Source organism: Sapajus apella, unplaced genomic scaffold (genome assembly GCF_009761245.1).
Source record: "Sapajus apella isolate SASKATOON/1434 unplaced genomic scaffold, GSC_monkey_1.0 scaffold253, whole genome shotgun sequence".
NCBI classification, from domain to species: Eukaryota; Metazoa; Chordata; class Mammalia; order Primates; family Cebidae; genus Sapajus; species Sapajus apella.
In genome coordinates, this window is record NW_022437193.1 from 136,909 (window position 1) to 157,265 (window position 20,357).

The 20,357-nt window shown below is 39.1% G+C and overlaps 1 pseudogene; it reads right to left on the minus strand.

The window, feature by feature from the left end:
- Positions 1-18,736, minus strand: part of LOC116545279 — a 31,206-nt pseudogene extending 12,470 nt beyond the window's left edge.
- Between the last annotated feature and the right edge of the window lie 1,621 nt (positions 18,737-20,357).

The following is a 20,357-nucleotide window of genomic DNA, read 5'->3' on the forward strand; positions in this document are numbered from 1 at the left end:
AGATTGTTTTCTGAGATCAACATTATTATGGTTAGGATAATATCTTACTTGTGGTTTATCCTGTTTTCCATTTTAAATCAATAACAACTTTTGAGTAACTTTTTGACACCTATTGAGATAATCATGTAGTTTTTATTATTTGACTTCATAATGAAATCAGGTCATTTTTATTTGACTTTTATTATTTGACCCTTATTTAATTGGATTTATAATAATCAAAAAACTTCTACAATTCATGAATTACTTCTCCTTAGCTCAGTTTCTCCATATATATTCTGTTATGTTTGACTGTTGTTTTATTTTTTAATTTAGGTTTTGCAAATATATTCATAAAAATAATTGGGCCAGGTGCTGTGACTCATGCCTGTAATCCCAGCATTTTGGAAGGCTGAGGCAGGCAGATCGCTGAGGTCAGGCATTTATGACCAGCCTGACCAACATGGTGAAACCCCATCTCTACCAAAAAATACAATATAGTCAGGTGTGGTGGCACAGGCCGATAATTCCAGCTACTTGGGAGGCTGCGGTGGGAGAATTGCTTGAATCTGGGAGGCAGAGGTTGCAGTGATTCAAGGTCACACCATTGCACTCCAGCCTGAGTGACAGAGCGAGACTCCTCTCAGTAATAATAATAATAATAATAAAACAATAATTGACTCATTTCATTTTCTTTCCATTTTCAGGTTTTAATACTGGAGTCAGGCTAAAAGTACAGGATATTTGGGACTTTTCCATCTGTTTTGCTCTGGAAAAGATTACATAATAACCATGTTTGAGTATTAGAACACATATTTCTATGAAATCTTATAAAACTTAAAACAGTTTAGGGCAGAACTTAACAATATTTAGTTTATGACACGTTTATTAATTTACACAAGTGATCTTTTTTAGTGGATTCAATTACACATTAATTTCAGAAATCACTCATTACTTTTGGGTTTGAAATGTATTAACATAAATGTATACTTTCTATTTTTTTATATTTTAGTACCCTTTAATTCTGTAAATATACTATCTTTGAGATTTCTACCTTCACATGTTTTTGTTTTATCTTTTTTCTTAACCTGAGTTTCAGATGACTTTTCTTATACATCTATTTTTATCCACAGAATTTTATCACTATTAGCAGTGGTATTAGGTCAGTTTTTGGAGGGAAAACTTACATTGTGGATGTAAGGAGTTATTTTAGTTTGTTGTATTTTTTTCTTTATTTTCTTCAGCCTCCTTTTCATCTCAGACTGTACCACCTGATATTTTACTTTTTAATAAAGTGAGACATAATTCAAATACTATAAAATGTAAAGCTCTTGAGTGTTCAGTTTGATGAATTTTGACAATTATGAACAGCAGTAAAACACATACCCCAATATAAAGTATAAAACATTTCTATTACCACAAGCAGTTGCTTGGCAAATAATTTCTCCCACTCTGTGTCTTACATTTATTTATTTATTTTGAGAAGAAGTCTTGCTCTGTCACCAGGCTGAAGTGTTGTGGCACAATCTTGGCTCACTGCAACCTCTGCCTCCCAGATTCAAGTGATTCTCCTGCCTCAGCCTCCCAAGTAGCTGGGACAATAGATGTGCACCACCATGTCCAGCTAATTTTTGTATTTTTAGTAGAGACAGGTTTTCACCATGTTTGCCAGGATAGTCTCGATCTCTTGACCTTGTGATCCACCTGCCTCAGCCTCCCAAAGTGCTGGGAATACAGGCATGAGCCACTGTGCCCAGCTTACATTTCATTTATTAATACAATAACCCCTCCTTATCCAAGAAGCATATGTCACATGACTTTCATTAGGTGCCTTAAACTGCGCATAGTACCAAAACCTATATATACTATGCTTTTTCCTATACATAGTTATAATACAGTTAAATTTATACATTAAGTGCAGTAAGAGATTATGATAACTAATGACAAAATAGAACAATCTTAACAATATACTCTAAAAAATTTTAAATGAATGTGATTTCCCTTCTGTCAATATATTTTACTGTACTGTACTCTCCGTTTTTAAATTTTTTAAAAAATTTTGTAGAGATGGGTCTTGCTATGTTGCCCAGAGCTGGTCTAAAACTCCTGGTCTCAAGCAGTCCCCACACTCAGCCTCCCACAGTGCTGAGATCACAGGCTTTAGCCACCATGTTCTTCTTGTGATAATGTCAGATGGTAAAATGCCTGTGTAATGAGATTGATGTGAATGGTGTGGTCATTGGGATATAGCATTTGGCTGATATTGCCCTTCTGAGAGTAAGTCAGAAAGAGAATTATGTGCTTCAGGTGATCCTGGTCATTGCGGAGCCATGACAACATCAGGAGTAGATGACAGCAGTGACTAATGGGCAGGTAGTAGAGAGAGCTTGGATATGCTGGACAAAGGGGTGATTCACGTCTCTTGCAGGATGGAGTGTGATGGTGTGAGATTTTATCACACTACTCAGAACAACATGCAATTGGAGAATTATGAATTGTTTGTATCTGGAATTTTCCATTTAGTATTTTTCAACCACAGCGGATCAGTTAACCAAGGGTAACCGAAGCTGCAGAAGGTGAAACCACAGATAAGGGGGAGCTACTGTAATATCTTTTCATGAGCAGATATTTGAAACTTCGATTAAATCCAGATTAGCACTTTTTTCTTTTATGTTCAGTGCTCTTTGGTTCCTGTTCAAAAGAAAAAAAAACCCCTGCCTGCATCAATGTTATAAAAATATTGTAATCCCAGCATATTGGGAGACCAAGGTGTGTGGATCACTTGAGGTCAGAAGTTCGAGACCCGCCTGGCCAACATAGGAAAACATAATCTCTAATAAAAATACAAAAATTTAGCTGGGCATGGTGGTGTGTGCCTGTAACCCCAGCTACTCAGGAAGCTGAGGCAGGAGAAGAGCTTGAACTAAGGAGGTGGAGTTTGCAGTGAGTTGAGATCAAACCACGGCATCCAAAAAAAAGAAGGAAAAAAATATTTTACTACATTTTCTTCTGGAAGATTTATAATTTATCTTTTATATTTAGGTCTTGAGCCATGAGAAATTAGTTTTCATAAATGCAGTGTGGTGGAAGTTAAGGTTTGGTTTGCCTTGTACAAAGTTTTAGTCATTCTAAGCACAATCTGTTAAAACTACCTTTATTTCCTCATTGAATTGACTTAGAACCTTGATTGGACATCAACTGACCATAAATATGACAGATCATTTTTGGATTCTGTATTCTATGCCTTGAATCTCTTTGCTGTCTTTTGTACACTAATAGCATACTGTCTTGAAGATAGTAGTTTTATGCTAAGTCCTGAAATCGGGCAGTATAAGTCCTGAAGTTTTGTTAATCTTTTTCAGAATTGTGAATAACCAGAATGAGCATGGGTATCCAAGTATCTTTTAAAGAAAATGTCCTCATTTTGTCCTTATTTTTTAATGTGCAGGTGCTAGGTTAACTGATTTTCTTTGGGTTTCTTAAACATATTTTATGTTCTGGTCTTCATTAGTTCTGGTGAGACATTCACAAATGTTACTTTTAATTGAGACTGAGTTTTGCTCTGTGCCAAGGCTAGAGTACAGTAGCATGATCTTGGCTCACTGCAACTTCTGCCTTCCAGTTTAAAACGATTCTCCTGCGTCAGCCTTCTGAGTAGCTGGGATTACAGGCACCTGCCACCACACCTGGCTAATTTCTGTATTTTTAGTAGAGATGGGTTTTCACCATGTTGGCCAGGCTGGTCTCGAACTCAAGACCTCAAATATTCCACCCACATTGACCTTCCAAAGTGATGGGATTACAGGCGTGAGCCATTGCACCCAGTCATTATTATATGGTATGTCTTTTCCATTGACTGTCTTTAAGATTTTTTGCAGGTTTTTGGCAGTTTGTGCTGTACTTAGGTATGGTTTTCTTTGTATTCATTATGCTTAATGTGTGCCAAGCTTCTTGGGTCTGTTAATTGATTTCTTTCATTGATTTTGACAAATCCTTAGCTATTACCTCTTTGAGAATTTTTCTTTCTTATTTCCCCTCTCCTCTTCTTCTGGTCCTCTAATTACACACTCATTAAACCACTTGATATTGTCCCTCAGATTTTACATGCTGTGTTCTGGTTTTTCTTCCCCCACTTGCTTTTACTTTTTTGTGTAGATACAAATAAAATGTATACATTTTATTGGCCTTTTATTTGCTAAATCCAGGCTATTTTTAAGTCCATCTAATGAGTTCTCTCTCTCTCTCTCTCTCTCTCTTTATATATATATATATATATATATATATGTGTGTGTGTATATATATATATATATACATACACACACATATATATACATATATATGTATATATATATGTATATATGTGTGTATATATATATATATATATATATAATTCCTTCCATTTTCATTTATTTTTAATTTTTTTAGAGATGAGGTCTTGCTCAGCCACCTAGGCTGAAGTACAGTGGCATGATCATAGCTCAGTGGCTCAAGCTCCTGGGCTCAACCAATCATCCTTCCTCAGCCTTCCAAAGCATTAGGATTACAGGCACATGCCACCTCACCTAGCTGATTTTTAAAAACAATTTTTATAGAGACAAGAGTCTCACTATATCTTTTTAAATAATTTTCATATCTCTGCTGAAACTCCCCATTTGTTCACATTATCTATTTTCATCAGGACATACTTTGGCACATTTATCACACTTATTTTAAACTCTGATCATTACAATCTCTGGACCATCTTTTAAGTCTGCTTCTGTGAAATTTTCTTTTGAACATCAGCCATACTTTCTTGCATCTTTTTCTGAAACAGAGTCTCACTCTGTTGTTCAGGCTGAAGTGCAGTCATGTGATTTTGGTTCACTGCAACCTCTGCCTCCCAGGCTCAAGCGATTCTCCCACCTCAGTCTCCTGAGTAGCTGAGATTACAGGCATGTGACATCACACCTGGCTAGGTTTTGTATTTTTAGTAGAGGCAGTGTTTCACCATGTTGGCCAGGCTGGTTTTGAACTCCTGACCTCAGGTGATCCACCCCCCTCAGCCTTCCAAAATGCTGGGATTACAGGCATGAGCCACCACACCCATCCTGCTTTCTTGCATCTTCTCATAATTCCTCATTGAATGCCAAATACTGCATGTAAAAAAAAACCCTGCAAATCTAAAATAAATAAAATTTACCCACCAAAGAATGGCAGAACCCTCCTGGCAGGCCCTAGAGTCAGGCTGTCATGCAGTGTCATCTTTAGTTGAGCTGGATTGGAGTTCTGTTACAGCTTTAGTTGAAGCTGGTTCACAGCAGCTTCAAAGATTTTGAGGGTAGTATCAGGACGTTCTGCTTTTCAGAGCTTGTGATGGGAGCAATAAGACTCTGCAGATGTCTTTTACTTTATAATAGAGCTACCAAGCTTTCTAAACAGCACAGGCTTTTTGCTCACTGTATTTTCTGTCCAGTTCCACAATGGTTTTCTGGGTTTTTAGGAAAGCTCCTTCCATTCTCTTTGGCACAGGAGGGACCTCAGCCATGGACAGAGGGTCTCAGAAGGGTTTCTCTCAGCTCTCCTGCCCTATCCTACCATCACCCTACTAACTGCCTGCACACACTTAAGATCCAAGGACTAAAATAGTGGTGGGTATGGCATGATCTTCAGCTGGGGCTTTTTTGAAATGTGAATCTGTCACAGTACCTGTTAAAAGTTTGTTCCCACTGGGTGAGGTGGCTCATGCCTGTATTCCCAGCACCTTGGAAGGCTGAGGTGAGCAGATCACCTGAGGTCAGGGGTTCAAAACCAGGCTTCCCAACATGGTGAAACCCTGTGTCTACTAAAAATACAAAAATATGCCAGGCATGGTGGCACATGCCTGTAATCCCAGCTACTCAGGAGGCTGAGGCTGGAGAATTGCTTGAACCCGGGAGGCAGAGGTTGCAGTGACCTGAGATTGCACCATTGCTTTCCAACCTGGGTGACAAAGTGAGGCTCTGTCTCAGAAAATGAAAAAAAAAAGATTTTTCCAGTTAGGCAGCCCCCACCTGAAGCCCATGTCTACCATGAATAAAAGCTTCTGGGAGCCTCATTTCTCCTAAGAAGGCCTCATCATTTTGTAGAATTTACCTCTTTTAGAGTTCTTTGATTTATTAGCTCTTTGATGGATTAGAAAGATAAACGAGGCTGGGCAGAGGTATCTGGGACAGGAAAGATGCCCACTCCAATTAAGAAAGCATCTGGATGAGTTCTGGCTAGTCTAGAGAGGAGCTGATGACTGTTCTTGGGCAGTTTCTTAGTAGGGCTCACACCTGCAATCCCAGCACTTTAGGAGGCTGAGGCAGGAGAATCACTTGAGGCCAGAAATGTGAGACCAGCCTAGGCAACATGGTAAGACTTTGTCTCTACAAATATATATATATATATATATATATATATATATATATATATATATATAAACTAGTTGGGCATGGTGGTGCACACATGTAGTTCCAGCTACTCAGGATGTTGAGGTGGGAGAATTGCTTGATCCCAGGAGTTGAAGGCTGCAGTGAGCTATGATTGCACTTGGGCAACAGAGCAAGACTGTGTCTCAAAACAAAAACAACAAAAAAGAAGAAAACACACAAAACCCCAAAAAACAATGATTTTGTGTCTTATGCCAACTGTTCTCATTCTCAAGAATCCCTTGATCCCAGGAGGTGGGGGTTGCAGTGAGCCAAGATGGGTGGATCACCTGAGGTCAGGAGTTAAAGACCAGCCTGGACAACATGGCAAAACACCATTTCTAATAAAAATACAAAAATTAGCCAGATGTGGTGGTGGCACCTGGAATTTTAGCTACTTGGGATACTGAGGCAAGAGAATCACTTGAACTTAAGAGGGGGAGTTTGCAGTGACCTGAGATTACACCATTGCACTCCAGCCTGGATGACAGAACTAGGGAGGCTTCATCTCAAAAAATGATAAAAATGATGTTTAAAAAAGGCATGGATGGACACAGTGACTCATGCTTATAATCCCAGCACCTTGAGAGGCCAAGGCAGGAGGATCACTTAAGGCCAGGGGTTCAAGACCAGCCTGGGCAACATGGCAAGACCCTGTCTCTACAAAAAATAAAATTATTAGCTGGGCCTAGTGACATGAACCAGTAGTCCTAGCTACTCGGGAGGCTGAGGTGGGAGGATTGCTTGAGGTCATGAGGAGGAGGCTGCAGTAAGCCAAGATCGTGCCACTGCACTCCAAATCCTTAAAAAAAAAAAAAACATAAAAAAGCAGCAAAATTAATAGTCGTGGAGAGTGTCCTGACTACAATGCAGATCTGACAACTGCGAGAGCTCTGCAGAGAGACCCAAAGCAGACTGTCCACATAGCAGCTGTTTATAGGCAGGAATGGAGCAACCTGGGAAGAGCATGCATCAGCATGGACCCTGTGGTGGGCCCAAGTGTGTTAGCAGCTGGAGTCTCTTAGCCAGTCAGACCTCTTGCAGAGGGCTCTCTTAAGGGGAGATCTGGCCAGGCATGGTGGCATGCACCTGTAATCCCACCACTTTGGGAGGTTGAGGCAGGTAGATCACTTGAAGTCAGAAGTTGGAGACCTGCCTGGACAACATGGTGAAATGCCATCTGTACTAAAAATACAGAATTAATCGGATGTGGTGGCATTTGCCTGTCTTCTGATCCACTTGGGAGGCTGAGACAGGAGACTCCTTTGAGCCCAGGAGGTGGAGGTTGCAGTGAGCCGAGATTGTACCACTGCATTCCAACCTGGTCAACAGAGCAAGATTCTGTCTTTAAAAAATAATATAAAATAGGGAGATCTGAGTGTGTTACCACCACCACCACCGCATTGCCAAACAGTTTTCCAAAGTGGGTATGCCAACATAAATTCCCATCAGAGCTGTATGCGCTTCCTTCACGCCATATCCACCCAGTCTTGGGCATTGTTAGTGCTTTCAGCTTTAAGGTTTTTGGTGACTCTATAGAGGAATCTCATTGTGGGTATTTTGGTTTTTTATTTTTTTGAGTTTTGGGTTTGGGGATTCTTGACTTGTTTTTTTGAGACAGAGTCTCACTCTGTTGCCCAGGTTAGAGTGCAGTGGCAGGATCTAAGTTGTGGACAACCAGCCTGGGCAACAGAGTGAGATGCAACCTCCACCTCCCAGGTTCAAGTGATTACCTGCCTCAGGCTCTTGAGTAGCTGGGGTTACAGGCAACTGCCACCAAGCCCAGCTAGTTTTTTTGTATTTTTAGTAGAGACAGGATTTCACCATGTTAGCCAGGCTGGTCCCAACCTCTTGACCTCAAGTGATCTACCTGACTTAGCCTCCCAAAGTGCTGGGATTGTAGGTGTAAGCCACTGTGACTGGCCTGGGGATTTTGTTTGTTTGTTTGTTTGTTTGTTGTTTGTTTTTTGTTTTTGACAGGGTCTTACTCTGTCACTCAGGCCAGAGTGCAGTGGCATAATCATAGCTTGCTGCAGCCTCCAACTCCCAGGCTCAAGAGATCCTCATGCCTTACTTAGCCTCCTAAGTAGCTCCTGAGGCTATAGGTATGCACCACTAAACCCGTCTAATATTTTTGTAGAGATGGGGTCTCTCTCTGTTGTCCAGGCTGGTCTCAAACTCCTGGGCTCAAGCAATATTCCCACCTTGGCCTCCCAAAGTGCTGGAATTACAGGCATAAGCCACCATGCCTGGGTTCTCTTTGTAGTTTTTCAATTGCCTTTCTCTAATGACTAATAAATTTGAGCATTTTTTTAATGTGTTTTTTGACCACTTAGATGTTCTATTTTGTGAAGTGCCATTGAAGCCTTTTGCCCATTTTAAAAAATAGGTTAAGCCTTGGCAACATAGAGACCTCACCTCTTCTAATAATAAAAATTAGCCAGGTGTGGAAATATACACCTGTAGTCCGCCTACTCAGGAGACTGAGGCAGGAGGATTGCTTAAGCCCAGGAGTTAGAGGCTGCAATAAGTATGATCATGCCACTGCACTCCAGCCTGAGTGACAGAGTGAGATGCTGTCTCAAAATAAAAAAAGAAATTTGAATATAATTATCTTTTTTAAAAAAGATAATGGATTCTGTTATTTTATTATTGTCAGAACAGAGAAAATGCTCATTTTTAAAAACCTAGATGAGGGGTGGACCAGTAAACATCATTTGTACACACAAAACCTGCTGATCCACCAGGCAAAAAAGAGGCCTCCACTTAGCAAGTCTACCTGCTAGATGCTATGTCATCTCTAAACTTCATGAGATCTGGCCAGGCACAATAACTTATGCCTGTAAATTCCTGTAGGCTGAGGTGGGAGGATTGCTTGAGGCCAGGAGTTTGAGACCAGCCTGGCAAAGAGCAAGATCCTATCTCTATAAAAAACTTTTTAAAAAAATTAGCTGGGTGTGATAGTGTGTCCCTGTGGTCCCATCTACTTGGGAGGCTGAAGGGAGAGGATCACTTGAGCCCAGGAGTTTGAGGCTGCAGTGAGCAATGATCCTGCACTACAGCCTGGGCAACAGAGCAAGACCCTGTCTTCACAAATAAATAAATAAATATTAAATGATCTGTACTAGGGTACAGGCAGGTGTTATTATCCCCACTTTTCATCTTCAACTCTAAGTTGAGTCATACATCAACGCTGATGACCTTTGCTTCTACTCCCCTTAAGCCATCCATGGGAATAGCTACTTTACATAGAAAAGCAGGGTTGAACAACTTGCCCAGTTACTGTAAAAGGTAGAGCTTCAATAAACATCCAGGCCCATCTGATGCTAGTATTCTCTCTCCAGCCCTCAGCATGACTTCTGTTTATTTATTTTAACTTTTTTTGAGATGGAGTTTTACCCTTGTTGTCCAGGCTGGAGTGCAATGGCATGATCTTGGCTCACTGCAACCTCTACCTCCTGGGTTCAAGTGATTCTCCTGCCTAAGGCTCCCAAGTAGCTGGGATTACACGTACCTGCCACCACACCCAAGCTAATTTTTTGTATTTTCAGTAAAGAAGGGGTTTCACCATGTTGACCAGGCTGGTCTTGAACTCCTGACCTCAGGTGATCCACTCACCTCAGACTCCCAAAGTGCTGGGATTACAGGCATGAGCCACCACACCCTGCCTTGGCTTCCCTTTAATAAATTACCACTCAATTTGATATGGAGGCTCTGTCTATTCCCAGAATATAATGAATGAACTATTTCCCAGCCCAATTCCTCTGTTTTATCTCTCAGTGTAATCAAGAGCCAGTGTCTTACCTTGTGCTTGCCTCAAGGTGAAACAACAATGGCTCCCCTGTGCTCTGAAGCAGGATACGCCTAGGCTTAAATCCTGAAGTGTGCTGACACTCTGCTGCACACTGCGATCCTGAGGCCCCTGTGGTGTATCTCGACTGAGGTTCTCTCCTTCCAAGCCCTGTGAACCCCAGAGGTGACAACCTGGCCACCAGCCTAAACTTAGTCTCAGAGCTCAGTAAGCTTCAGGAACCCTGAAGTCTGTGACTTCTCACACCCCACCAGCCTATTCTTAGTTCTTTGCTGTATTAACTCATTTAACACAGACAAAGCTTTTTATGTTTTACAGATGAGGAAACTGAGGCTTGTAGAGGAAATATAGACTGCCCAAAATCACACGGCTAATAAGTTGCAGAACTAGAATTCAAACTCCAAGTGTATCTCCTGGACCCAAGCTCTTAAACCCTGTGCTATGAACTAGTAACACATGGAGAATTTTGATTATTTTGTTTAGCATTTGCCACCATATAACATAATATGTATTATACTTATCTATCTTGTTTATGCCTCCCCCAGTAGATTATAGGCCCGACAAGGGCAAAGATCTTTGTTTGATTAACTGTATTAGCATCCAGAATAGGTCCCAACCATAGATTGAGTAGGCACACAGTACATATATCTATATATATATATATATATATATATATATATATATATATATATTTCCGATGGATCCCTGTGGTACCAGGCATGAATGGGCAGCTTGAGGACCAAGCGAGCTCCCAGGGCCTTTCTGCAGCTTTCTCTACCCCTGTATTTTGCTCAGCTTTCTAATTTGACTCAGCTCTAGGTAAATTTGGAAACTTTTCCTGCAAATAGACCTTCAGCTTTTCCAGTGTGGGTATGTGTTCAGGAGGGGAGGGTCTCCCTTTCCCACTTCTGCAGTTGGGGCACTCACAGTATTTGGGGTGTTTCTTGGGTCCTGCAGGGACAGTCCACTTCCTTCAGAGGGTCTGTGGGTCCTCTCAGCATTGATGGTTTGTTCTTGCAGTCGACCTGGAGCTAAAATTCACAATGAAAGCCTCCACATGTTGCTCTGTCTGGAGCTGAAATCTACTCCTGCCTCCCGTCCTCCAGGATTCCCTGAATTACCTTATATTTTATTTTTCAATTTCAGTTTATAAAAAACACTTTTCCTCAAGACTTAGAATAAATGCCCTCAAAAACCTCACTAAAAATACATTCGATATTTCACCAGAATGTGTGACATGAATTAGGGTGTATAATCTGGTTGCCCCATGGGGAGAGAAAAAAACGTTAGAATTCTTACTTACGTTATTCTATCTAACTTCATTATTTCTTTATGGAATACGACTTAAACACAGAATATATATAATAAGAATCTATATAAATTTCAGTATATATAAATCACTTTCCTAATATAGTACATTTTGCACGTATGTATCCAGGACAATAACAAGAGATAGTAATAGCAATATTATTCAGTGAAACTGTAGATCTATAAAGGGTTCTGACACAGAGACATCTTGCTTAAGATATGGAGAATTATCTTTGCTATTAGAGAAATTAGCATTTTTCCAAAGGATGAGAATGTATTCCTGTATAAAGTCTCAAGAAAAAGACCACCATGAAATTATTTTAATCCAAATTTATTGACGTCCTAAAGTAGAGAAAGGTAGTCTGTGTCCTCTAACATTGTGAGCTGGATTTTAGCAATTTTCTCTTGAGATTGAAAAAATTTACATTTTTTTCTGGGATAGAAAGAAAACTCAATCAGAGCCAGGATTATTTTAAAGAGATGTAGTTAATTAGCCCTGTGGTAAGTGAAATAATGCCATAAAATACGCCTGTGTCTTTCCCCAGGGCCTAGGGATGTGTCAGGGCATGTGACACATGCCTTTATTTCAACGCAGAATTAAGGCTGCAATTGAAATAAAGGTGGATGATCAGCTGGCTCAAAAATAAGAATATTAACTTGAATTACAAGTTTGGCCTAATGTGTTACAAGGCTCCTTAAATGTAAAAGAGACTATAAATTGTTCTATTATAAGGACACATGCACACGAAAGTTCATTACAATAGCAAAGACTTGGAACCAACCCAAATGCCCAGCGATGATAGACTGGATAGGGAAAAATGTGGCACATATACACATATGGCAACCATAAAAAACGATGAGTTCATGTCCTTGGTAGGGACATGGATGAACCTGGAAACCATCATTTTCAGCAAACTGACACAAGAACAGAAAATCAAACACCACATGTTCTCACTCATAGGTGGGTGTTGAACAGTGAGAACACATGGACACAGGGAGGGGAGCATCACACACTAGGGTCTGTAGGGGAGCACTAGGGGAGGTACAGTGGGGGTTGGGGAGTTGGGGAGGGATAACATGGGGAGAAATGCCAGATATAGGTGATGGGGAGGAAGGCAGCAAACCACATTGCCATATATGTACCTATGCAACAATCTTGCATGTTCTTCACATGTACCCCAAAACCTAAAATGCAGTAAAATATATATTTTTAAAAATGTAATAGAGAGACTAAGAAGATAATCAGTCTGAGTGCTGTGATGTGAGGGAGTCTGTTCAGTTTTTAATTTTTGTTTATTTATTGACTCTCTTCTTTCAAATAAAATTTACTTTAGTTCAGATATACAAATACTCATGAGATATTTTTGTATGACTATCACCCTTCTGGTTGATGAATATTAGGCAAGAGAATCTAGAGCTACAAAATGTGTTTTCTAAATAGTTTTCCCCAGAACTATAGTAGTATAGATAATGGGCATTCTATACAGGTGATTATGAATGTGCTGGTGTTCTCTCTGTGTGCATGTGTGTATGATTGTGTATCTCTATATATAATTTGATGTACAAAATAATGTGACTGTAATTTTAAAAGTTTATGACACAACTAATCAAGATAACATTTTGAGTGTTTAGCTTCTTGGAAACTAAAAAATAAAAAAGTAAAAAAAATCAAGAAAACATTGAATGGATTAAAGAAAGATGTCATTTGTGATAATTTTAACCATATAATAAATAACACCTATGATGTGAAGTCAATTTTTTTCAGATATACATATTTCTCGTTTTCCCTTCCATATTTTACTATGCAGTAGTAGTTTCTTATTTTCACATCAATATTTATATTTATTTATTTATTTTTAAACACTACCATGTCTGAATTAAAAGATTCATATCTGGTTTTAAATTTTATTTTATAAAATTATTAGTTGTTGATTGTTGTGTTTTATTCTTTTTACATATTCCAGTGAAGTAATTGAATGTTTCCCTCCTTCCTTTTCTAGCCTTTATATATCTGTATTTATTTTTTATGTCAGTTTACCTTTTTCATTATAGATTCTTTCTGCTTCATCTCCCAGTGCACTGTTCCTCTCAGTAACTCTTACAAAGTTAATAGTTAAACCATAGGATGTATGATCAAATCAAATTCTATACCTTATTTTTCAGCTATTCAACTTATCCTTGGCTTTTTTCACATATGCTCGTCAACTTTAAAGTTTTCTTTGCTCTTTCAACATTTTATTTTGGTTTCATATTTTCCCACTGTATTGACTTAAACATTTGTGACAGTTTCAATATTGGAAATTTATGTGTAATCTAATTTATTCTGGTAGCTTAAATAATGGTAGCTTATTTTTTTGTATGCTTCAATCTTTATAATTTAGTTCTCATATCAGGGAGATCTAATATTGTAACTATTTTTAATCTGTATGTTTATGTATTTATTCTAGTTGGCCTGGCACAAGATTGCCAATGTTTCTTTGTGATCAGCCATTGACTTTTCACATTTACAACTCCTCTGAATTTTTTCTTGCCTCATTTCTGGTCCTGAGGAATTCTGATATTTTCTCCTTATCTCCAGTGTATATTTTAGGGATTCTTGAAACTTTTGATCCATAAACATCCACACTGTCTATATAAGTAAAATATTTTACTTAGATATTTTCTAGCAGACACTGAGTTCTCATAAGAAATCCTTGGTCTCTTTATTTGGAACACTCCCTCCCCAATATTCCATATGGAGTAGTTATGTGTAGAATGTGATTGTTTCATTAATATGTCAAAGTATAAATATATTTTGAACACATTTCTGAAGTTCTAATTCCTTTCTTCATGAATAGGGCCTGCACATGAAGGGAACTGATGTTTTCCCTGAAGCAGTAAGTTAGCACTGGTAGAATCTGTTCTGTAATCCCAGGTCCTTGGGCCCCAGTATCAATGCTTCCTCTTTAGATCCTCACTGACCCTCTAAATTCAGCTCAGTATGGATTTCTTAATCCAATAGTTATTTAAATTGATCTTCAATTACTTTTTATGTGGCTAGATATTATTTATGGGTTATATTCTAATTCACATCTTCTGGTGTAATTTCACAGTGCCTAGAAAATATTACCTATTGAATATCTACTTCTATGCAGTCAGTGGTACATTTTTAGCTCTTAAACTTCAATGTTTAAAATATTTGTCTCTGGAATTTGAAAATAATGTGTATGCCTTGTTTACTGCCTAATAAGGCTAATCATTTGTTTATCTGATTAGTAATCAAACTTTCTAAAATTTAATAATTTGTGTTATATAAAATTGTATTTCTAGGACAGTTTTAGTGTCACCAAATATTATTTTCAATGTTGTAATTTTTATTTATATGAATGTTTGTGTTATATATTTTAATGTCATTGGTATTAAAACTGTACGTGCAAATAGCTTGAAATAGTAGCTAATACATCATGGATTCTATGTAAATATTTACCACTCTGTTTTATCACATTTTAACCTATTCATATTATTCTTCATTTGCTAACATTTTGTTTCTCCTTATTCAAATTTATGTTGGTGTCCTGCCTACATCATAATAAAAGAGAGGAGGTAGGCTCAGACTTCCAACTTGATTAAATACTAAGACAAATGGCATATTTTCTTAGTTCTATTTAGACACAACATTACATTTGTCTCACACTATAAATATGAGTATTAAGTGCAGCAAGAATAATAACCTTCTTCTTCCTACAACAGATGTTGGGTTATTCATTAATTGTCCACAGCTTTCTTCTCCCAACATTATTTTCATTTTTACATCTCCACTGCCATGAAAACCTAGAAGCATGAAATACTACAAATTAGAAACGAATTTCCTTCTATACACAAATTGTAAAATCAAACTCAAGAAGAAATAGAATATATACATATTCAAATGACAGGTAAATAGGTTAGGCAAATGAAAACTCTCCACACAGAGAAAATCCAGGCTCAGATAGCTTCACTAGTGAATACTATTAAACACTTAATGAATAACCAATCCTTCACAAACACTTGCAAAACAGGGAAGATGGAAAATATGAATTCATTTTTGTGGCCAGTATTATTCAGATAACAAATCAGACAAAGGATCACAAGAAAATAAATGTGCAGACCATTATCCCTCATGAACAAAGACAGAAATATTTGAAAACTCCAGCAAAGTAGATTCAGAAACACAAAATTGTTAGACAAGCCTGGCATGGTGGTGCACACCTGTAGTCCCAGCTACTTAGGTGGCTGAGTTGGCAGGATTACTTGAGCCCAGGAGTTTCAGGCTACAGTGAGTTATGACTGTGACACTACACCCCAACCTTGGTGACAGAGGAAGGCCTCATTTCTAATAAGAACTAAAAAACTTTAGAAAAGAATGTTAGACAATATAATCAAGTGGAACTATCTTACAAATATAAATTTAAAATTCAGTCAGTATAATACACCATATTAATAAAATAAATGACAAAATCATGATCATTTCAATGGACATCTGACAAAGTCTGACACTCATTCCTGATAAATCTCCCAGAAATCTAGCAATAGAAATAACTTCCTCAACCTCCTAAAGGACACCATGAAAATTTAATAAATTCCACTAAGGTATATTGAAAGATGTATTGATACTTCCAACTCTCAGGTTTTAAAAATTAACAGTAAAATGATAACGAATAATAGTAATCTATTCATCTGGAAAGCATTAAACACTTTTCTAAAAACATTACTTTTGCATGTAATAAAGGTAAAAATACAAATTTAATAAGAGGAGTGCTCCTGAGAAGATTGAAATTTTGTGTTCCTAATTTTTCTGACTTATTGGCAATTAGAATCTAATTATCAATAATTTCAGGAAGACAGGAGTACTCTCCTCAGCCAAAAGGCATGATCACATGGAGTCCTTATGTTAGGCATAACAGCATTTCATATTTGAATCATTAAGTAACATTATCATTATTGCTGTATTCTCCTGGAAATAACACACAACACCTACTTCAAAAAATCAGAGCTTTTGCTGGGAATGTATGCTCCTTACAACAAAGGCGAGTGCATGCAGTATTCTGAGAATTAATTTCTCCAAAGGTAAAGTGTGGCTATCTGGGCTTCTGGAAATACTCTGAAAATCCACATATTCTAAAAATCTTTTCCACTGCAAACCACAATAAATGCCAGACAACAGAATGTGTGCTCAACTGTGTAAATTATTCCTAAGTGTGGAAGTGAAAGTGAAGAAACACAGGTGGCAGGAAGGAGTGAGGATGACAGCACAGCTGGCAGGGTGGGGCAGCCCATGATGGTGCCATCATAATAGGGGCATCCTTTGTTGGGTTTTAACAGCATTCAGGTGTAAATACAATGCTACACAGCACCAGAGAAGAGACGAAACTGACCAGCCTAACTGAAGCAAAAGCCTCAAAGTTCCACAAGTCTAAGAAAAATGACCTAGGACACACAGCCTGCAGTCAAAGGAAGATAAACAGCGAAGCTCCTCAGGCTATGCCTTGGCTGATTCTGAAGGAAGGCAGCCCACTGTTACTTTGGAGCTTTTGTACACAGCTTTTGCACAGAAATATTTAAGTTAATATAAATTAATTCAAATGTTTTCCAGGTTGATATTAAAGGAGAAACAGAAAAATCCAAGACAATCCCCGGTGGAAGAAAATTCTGTAACCCAAAGCTCAACTGAACCCAAAGCTCAACCCGAACCACTGAACAGCACATCAATTAAGGCCTGTCAAATGTAACAAAATCTAATATTTTAAATATTCCAAATGAAGTGCACTGAAGTCAATGTCATTCAGAAATAGCAACAACAAAACCAGAGCACACCTATACAATTAGGTCTTAAGGAATTACAAAGTAGTGTATTAGGTATAGAAAAGATATGTGTAACTAGAAATGTTTACAAAAATTAGAGGTGTACAAGCAAAGTAAAAAATATAAGCTAAAATATGAGTAAAAGAATGAACCATAATCAATACTTAGATGTCAGTACAAGGAAAAAAATGAATAGAAAATATAAAATAGAGGTGAAAATAAGTTGAAAATGGAATGAAAGGGCTATTTCTAATGAATTTTTGAAACAGAAATTTAAATAAATGGAAGATAAAATAGTAGAAAATAAGACATGTTTAAACATTTTAAAGAATAATGAAATACATGCTCCTCAGATATCCATCAAGAAAAGCACAAAAGTTATACATAACTAAAAACATCATAACAAATGAAAAGGATAACACCAAAGTAAGAGAAATGAATTAAATTAATTGAAAAAAAATGCTAATTAACTATGGAGCAATAAATTTTCAACTTGTTTCTCAACTTCTTCATGAAATATTAAGTCTTTAATGTGATTATTCACATCTTTAAAAAGTATATCTTAAATTACTGCATTATTAAACATTTTAAATGACGGCATAAACATTAATGTTTATGAAGGATGTTATGTTTTTTAAAAAAATACATTTGGCCTCGGATCCAAGATGGCCGTTTAGGAACAGCTCAGGATTGCAGCTCCCAGTGAAAGCGCAGAGGGTGAGTGGACGCCGCGTTTTTATTGCCCACAGACTAGGAAATTCCCGGGCAGAGGAACTCCAGGGTCGCCAGCGTGGCTGTTTCGGCCAGCGCGGCTGTGCCGGCCGGGGCCGCTGCTTTGCCCCGCGCGGCTGCTTTGTCGGTGCCCCGGAGCCGCGGTTCTCCGTACAAAATACACAGGTCCGGGGGCCCTTTAGGCTGGCGACTGGAGCCACGGGAAGTCGCCCATACGCTGGTTCAAAAAGGGGACTGAGCAGAGAACCAGGACAGTAGATTCCAGGGCAAAAAAAAAAAAAAAAAAAAAGCGCCACAAACCTCAGTGCTGCTGTTTAAGCCAGCGCAGTGAGTGGCCGCAGGGGAAAACAAACAGACCCCGGTGCCTCTTCAACAGGCGACTGGACCACCAACTTAAAAAAGGCTCTGAGGCAGGGAGCCAGGCGATCAGGCTCGGCTGGCCCCACCCCCACAAAAGAACAGCAACCAGAAACTCTGGATTGAGAGTTTCACAGCAAGCGCAGCTGAAACCCGGACGGTCCAGCTCTGTGGGGGAGGGGCGTCCGCCATTACCAAGGCAGCCCGCCATTGCCAAGGCGACCCGCAATTGCTGAGGCAGCCCGCCATTGCCAAGGCAACCCGCCACAGCAGAGACTCCGCCCCAACAGAGGCGGGCCACCATCGCCAAAGCAGTTCTAACTACACCCATATAAACAGGACTGCAGGGAAGTTCACTCGGCAGCGGGGCGCAGTCCACAGCAGCTCAGCAAAGCTGCCATAGGCCGACAGTGACTAGGCGGCCTCCTTGCTGGGCTGCGCAGGTCTGAAGGAAAAAAAAAAAAGAAGGCGGCAGCATAACGGAAACTCATAAATAAAGCCCTAAATCCCTGGGACAGAGCACCTGGGAACAAAAAGCAGTTTATCAGTTCAGCTGCAGCAGACCTAAAAGTACCTGCCCAGCAGCTCTGAATGAACAACAACAGAGCTCACAACTCACCATTTGAGCTCCTATAAAGAAAAGACCGTCTCCTCGAGCAGCTCCCTGACCCCTATATATCCAAAAAGGCACCTCATAAAAGAGAGATCAGATTGACGCTAGGCGGGTATCCGTCTGGGACATAGATAGCAGAAGAAGAAAACTGGTAACAACCCTTGCTGTTCAACAGCTGCTGCAGGTGAAGCCCAGGCAAGCAGGGCCTGGAGTGAACCTCAGCAGACCTACAGCAGAGGGGCCAGACTGTCAGAAGGAAAACCAAGAAACAGAAATAACCTCATCATCAACAAACAGAACATCAATCTGAAAGATTTGAGACCCAATCCGAAAGCCAGTAACTACAAAGTCGACAGGTGGATAAATCCTTAAGGATGGGAAGAAACCGGCGCAAAAAGGATGAAAACACCTGAAACCAGAACACCTCTCCTCCTAAAAGGGATCACAACTCCTCACCAGCAAGGGAACAAGGTTGGATGGAGAACGAGTGTGATGAAATGACAGAATCAGAATTCAGAAGGGGGGTAGTAAGAAACTTCTGTGAACTTAAAGAACATGTTCTAACAAATGCAAAGAAACTAAGAACCTTGAAAAAAGATTTGACGAAATGCTAACAAGAATGGACAAAATAGAAAAGAATATAAGTGAATTGATGGAGCTGAAAAATGCAACACGAGAACTTCGTGAAGCATGCACAAGTATCAACAGCCGAATTGACCAAGCAGAAGAAAGGATATCAGAGGTCGAAGATCAACTCAATGAAATAAAACGGGAAAGCAAGACTGGAGAAAAAAGGGTAAAAAGGAATGAACAAAGTCTCCAAGAAATGTGGGACTATGTGAAAAGACCTAATCTACGTTTGATAGGCGTACCTGAATGCGACGAAGAGAATGAATCCAAGCTGGAAAATACTCTTCAGGATATTATCCAGGAAAACTTCCCCAACCTAGCAAGGCAGGCAAACATTCAAGTCCAGGAAATACAGAGAACACCACAAAGATATTCGTCAAGAAGAGCAACCCCAAGGCACATAATCGTCAGATTCACCAGGGTCGAAATGAAGGAGAAAATACTAAGGGCAGCCAGAGAGAAAGGTCGGGTTACCCATAAAGGGAAGCCCATCAGACTCACAGCAGATCTCTCAGCAGAAACCCTACAAGCCAGAAGAGAATGGGGGCCAATATTCAACATCCTTAAAGAAAAGAACTTTCAACCCAGAATCTCCTATCCAGCCAAACTAAGCTTCATAAGTGAAGGAAAAATAAACTACTTTGGGAACATGCAAGTACTCAGAGATTTCGTCACCACCAGG